Source organism: Ursus americanus, chromosome 11 (genome assembly GCF_024610735.1).
Source record: "Ursus americanus isolate L20-20 chromosome 11, mUrsAme1.1.p, whole genome shotgun sequence".
Lineage (NCBI taxonomy): Eukaryota > Metazoa > Chordata > Mammalia > Carnivora > Ursidae > Ursus > Ursus americanus.
The window spans coordinates 9,905,690-9,911,689 of record NC_142137.1 but is presented as its reverse complement, the minus strand read 5'-3'; positions in this window follow the sequence as shown (position 1 = coordinate 9,911,689).

The following is a 6,000-nucleotide window of genomic DNA, read 5'->3' as shown; positions in this document are numbered from 1 at the left end:
AATGGATGCTGCAAAGGATTAAGGTCCAAGGTTCAGAGAGTGGATCTGACCTGGGGAGTGGTGAGGGAATTTTCACTTAGTGGAGAGCAGGATGAGTAGGAGTTTTCTGGGGAAGAAAAGAGGCAAAGAAAACAGTATCTGCAAACTCCTTGCGAGGTGAGACACTTTCATTTACTTGGGATGCTTCTGTTAATTATAAACTAAGTACAAACACTTGTTTCTACCTGGTTATTTCTCTTTCTCTCTCTCTTTTAAAAATATAACTTATAAAGATTGCACAAATCCTTAATGAATCCTCAGTGAGTTGAGCACCAACACATCGAATCAAGTAACAGTCAAACAAGGTATTGTCATGCTTCCTTTTCCCTTTTGCCCTGAAGCCACTGGTGGGGCTGGGGGCTAGGAGACATCAGCAGGGAGCTGCCCCACATGGAAGAAGACTGAAGAGATATGACAACTATGTGTAACCTGTAATCCTGAATCCGATCTTGGGCCAGAAAGCAAAAAGAGATATTGTTGGGACAGTTGGTGACATTTGAATAGGGTCTCTGGATGGAATGGCAGTGTCATATGGATGCTAAATTCCTGATTGGGCTGTTATATTGTGGTTACACAGAACAATGTCATTGCCTTTTAAAAATACATGTTCTGAAGCATTTAGGGGTTGGTGGACATCCCGTTGAAGACCTTCTTTTAAATATTCAGAATAAGAATAATGATGACTGTGTTTGTAGACAGAAAGAGAAGAAAGGGAGTACACAAATGTATTACAATATTAACAACTGGGGTATCTGGATGAAGGTGATATGGGAGTTCTGCGTCTTACTCTGGCAACTTTTCCAGAAATTTGAAATTATTTCAAGATAAGTTATTTTTCAAATTCATTGTCTATGATTGAAACGAGCCCACGGTGAGGCAGTCACAGAGGTGAGATCAGAAATGAAGACATGGGGGCGCCTGGGTGGCACAGCGGTTGAGCATCTGCCTTTGGCTCAGGGCGTGATCCCGGCGTTCTGGGATCGAGCCCTACATCAGGCTCCTCTGCTGGGAGCCTGCTTCTTCCTCTCCCACTCCCCCTGCTTGTGTTCCCTCTCTGGCTGGCTGTCTCTCTGTCTGTCGAATAAATAAATAAAATCTTAAAAAAAAAAAAAAGAAGAAGAAGAAATGAAGATATGCATTTACTCTATCACTGAATTTGAAAAAGAAAAGTTTGAGAGAAAAGAATTTCTGGTGTTCATTTAGCTCTCTCCAGAATGAAGTATGCTATCCTGCAAATAACCCACCAGTGGTTATAATAAATTACTAATTAAGCATTCTGATTCAGCATCCACTCCGGGTAGCATGAATTGGTCACCAAGTCTGGGAACACAGGTCCTTTCTCTGAACCATGGCCTACCAGCAATCCCGAGACATGCTCTATAACAGCCCACCTCCCTGACCCGCTCTTTTCGGGTTCAGAAAGTTGAGGATGGAGGAAGCCTACCGATAGGATGTTGCCTGAGACGACGACAGACGTGGGCAAAGCTGTAAATCTAGAGGGTGCTGAAGTGAAACTGGAATAAATAGTACACCTTGATGTTTTCACCCAACTGCAAGATCACCAAAGGCCCGAGCCAAGTCTGGGCGTGAGTCGCTGGCTTTCCGCACGCACCCACCACCTGGAACACACTGAACTGAGCTTCTCAGTGTGGGGTGCTGTGGGAGATCTAGGTGGGAAGCATCCTGGAAAAATGAAGACAGATGAGGCCCAAATCTCTGCCATTCGCACAGGCGCTGCGCCTGCTGTATACACGCGGGGAGAGGACAGCTGTGCTGACCGACACGTAGCTGTTACCAGTGTTCAGGTTGGATGCCCTTGTGTAATTCTATCACATAAACAGGTTTTTGTTTTTTTAATAGATTAGAAACTATATATATTTTTTAGGAGGAAATTGCTATAGAGTTAGTGAACTCAATTCTGTGCCCCTCAAAGAATCATTAGCTGGCTTGAGAAAAACAATTTAATGTCAACATTTTTGTTAGAATAAAATCATCAAGACTCTCTTTTCACATAATTTGAACATTGTCAGATTACTTCTGTCTACAGCCAAACTTTTTCAAGCTTCTTTGAGCAGAGATATGTTGAATGCCCATCCACATTTGCTCCTCTCTGAATCCTTCCCAGCCTTGACATTTGACTCAAATTTGCCTTCTCCGTGAAACCTTTCCTGGCTGCTCCAGCCCTCATAAATTTTTTCCCCCTCTTAACACCTACAACACTTAAGTTCTTATTAGAATTTAATTACACATGTCCTGAATTTTATAACTTTTATTGGCTTTCTTTATTAGAGAAGTAATACATTTATATTAGAGAAAAAATTTTAAAAACCAGTTAGGCACAAAGAAAAACCACTCATAAGCTCTTCATCTTGAGAAAACCACTTTAACACTGAATACCCTTCCAGACTTTTTTCTATTCATGCTTAGACAGTGTTTCCACTTCTGGGATCATACTGTGTCACAAATTGTTTTCAAAATGTACTAATAAAACATTAAAATGCCAATACACATACTTCTTCAACATAATTTTGGATGAATCTCTGGTACTCCATTTTATAGATGAACCACAACTTAGCCAGTTTTCTGCTGTGAGGCATTTACACTTTTCCATTTAGTTTTTGCTGTCATATATTCAAAAAATCTTTCTGTATACTCTTAATTTTAACATTAGTAAAATTCCAATAAATAGGATTTCTACATAATAATTTTAAATATTATTAATTATGAGTAACCACTTTAAATAATAAAATTAACTACAAAGTCACCGCATATGTCATTTGTTTCATTTATATTAGTTTTGACCACCTGCCTAGATTTTTTTAAGTTCATTGAGGATAGGATCCAATGTTTTCCAATTTTTCATCTCTCATCAGCATAAGAGATATCCATTTGTGCATATTAAAGAATTGTTTTATTTCACTTAAATTTTTATATAAGAGTGGCATCAATTCTTTATTGTAGAAGCAGATCTTGGGCTAGTCACTACAGACAGTGACGTAAGAACATCCTCTCCTCTTAAGGACACTGAGATGATTTGTGGGGGGAAGTTAAAGATGGGACAAATAAGAGGAATGGGTCGTTACAAAGAAAAAGCCTGCCAGCCAAATTTCACAATAACTAGAGTAAAATTTTTGCATGATCCTAGTTACTTGGGAAAATTACAATGCTCTCCAGGTTGGAACATACTGATATTTTTCAAAACTTGTATGAGATGTTCTACAAAGAGAAAGAACTCTTCTTGACAGTGGCATGTCCGTCCAGCTTGAGCAGTGACCCTCAAATCTCCTCTCTCCTACATCACTCCGCACTAGACCACACCTTTCCTCTCTCCTCCCCCTTCCACACTTTTCCCTCCTCCACCATCAGTTGATCATCTGGCTTCGAGTCCTTTCACAATCAAAGTCGGAATCACTCACACAGGGACAGCTCCCATTTCCCACCACCACAGTCCAGCCTCCCCACACCCCAGTACCTGAGCTGCCTTCTCTCCCATTGATAGGGATGAACGGGCCCTACCCAACTCAAGAATTTCCCTCCAGAAGTTATAAATCCCTCTGTCTGTTCATCAACAGTTTCCCCTCTTGCTTGGATTATTCCCTCCAATGACCTTTCATTTCTCTCATTGCGCGCTGCCCATTTCCCCATCTTCACTTTCCCAGCACAGCGAGGGAGTGGTCCGTATCCACTGCCTCTACTTCCTCTCCTCCCACGCTTGCTCCAATCCACTCCAGCCAGGGGTGGTCCCTACCACTCCCCTCTATCAAAGACACCAATATCCTCCAGGTGACCAAGCTGAAAAGTCGGCAGCATTGACATAATTGATTACTCCCTGATTCTCAAAACATTGTCCTTCACTTGGCTCCAATTCTCTCTCTCCTTTCCCTCATTGGCTGCTGTTTCTCAGTCACTTTGGCCAGACCTCCCTCACCTTCTTCATCCGCTGAACTCTAAATGTTGGAGTGTCCCAGGTCTCAATCCTCAGACCTCTTTTCTTTTCTCTTCTCTCCTCTACCCATGTTCCCAGATTCTCTGTGCTGATGACACCCAGATTTCTATCTCTAGTCCAGACCTCTCTCCTGAAGTCTAGGTTCTCATGTCTCATTGCCTATTCAACTTTTCCACTTAGATGTCTGATGGGCATCTAAAATTTGCTACATCCAAACCCAAATACTTGAGTTTTCCCTCCATATCTGCTCCTCCTGTAGCCTTCCCTATTTCACTAGATGGAGTTTCCATTAACCAACTGTTCATGTCCAAATCCAGAATTCCCTTTGACTTCTCTTTCTTTCACATTCCACAACTGAATCATCAGTAAATCCTGTCTGGTTTACTTTGAATATATATCTAGATTCCATTTATAGTCATCATTGTTGTCCAAATAGCCATCAGCTCTCTCTTAGCCTATCTCAATAGCCTCAATGAACTCCTAATAGTCTGTACTTCCACACTTGTCCTTCCCTTCCACTTTACAAACAGAATAATCTCTTAGGAGTCAGGGCCAGTCATGCCCTTTCTCTACAGAAACCCCTAAAAATGTCTTCTCATTTCACTAAACTATAACCCTGCTGGCTATCCCTCTGGCATCATCGCCTGCTACTCTCCTTCCTATTCTTCTGTATCAGGCATCGTAGCCTCTTGGCTATCTCTGGAGCATGCCAAGTCCTCTCTACCTCAGGGTCTTTGCACTTGCTCTTCTCCATATTTGAAAAGCCCTTCCTCAAGATAGCTTCAGAACTTGCTCCCTCACTTCATTCATATCTCTGCTCATTCTCATCAGGGACGCCTTCCTTGCCCCCACTACCCTATCAGAGAATGGCCCCACCCCTATCCCTCCTGAGCTCCTTTACATACTGTGTTTGCTTTTACAACACTGTTCACCCCCAGATATTATAACATACAACTTGGTATTATATAACTATATATATATTATTGTATATAGTTATCTACATATTTATATATTATATACTACACACACACACACACACACAGGCTCATTGTCTGTCTCCCTCTTCCATCCGCACCTCATCACTAGAATAAGAATTCAACATCCCAGGGACGCCTGGGTGGCACAGCGGTTAAGCATCTGCCTTTGGCTCAGGGCATGATCCCAGCGTTCTGGGATCGAGCCCCACATCAGGCTCCTCTGCTATGAGCCTGCTTCTTCCTCTCCCACTCCCCCTGCCTGTGTTCCCTCTCTCGCTTGCTGTCTCTATCTCTGTCGAATAAATAAATAAAATCTTAAAAAAAAAAAAAAGAATTCAACATCCCAGCTTTCAGAACAGTGCCTGCCACAAAATAGGTGGCTCAAAATTTGTTGAATAAATTACCAAAGTTATTCAAATTTCATCAGTTCTTCTAAGTGTCACTTGTGTGGTGCTGAGCTGAAGTTTTATGGTTTAGATACTCTTCAGAACATCAGATTTTGTAATAATAAACCCTCCTCATAATTCTGAGGAATTTGACCAATGAGTAGAACTCAGTTTCTTCCTAACTGAGCTTCCTTCGATATATTTGTTCCTCCTGGTTTTGGCATTCTCCCCCTCTAAACATCTCACTCTTTTCTCTCTCATTGGACATTAATTTTGTCCCATTACATCTTGTTCAAGGTACCACATTTAAAATTCTGCCTACTGTTCTGCCTAAGGGAAACCATTATATCTTGTCAACATCATCAGATCCTCTAATTGGATGCTAGAGAGCAAGAAAATCAAGGACTTGTGAACCGCTCATTTTTTGCTTCTGTCTTCCTTTGCTCATTTTTGGTTTCCTGAATAATTCTTCCTATCCTACTTTACAAAAGGAGATTTATAGAAATAATGTTTACTGATTTCCTATCCTACTTTACAAGGAGATTTATAGAAATAATGTTTACTGATTTCAGTGCTATGGTACAAAGTTATTATCCCTGGAAACCATATCCTGCTTAGAAATGTATCACAGATGAACCCATATTCTGGATCA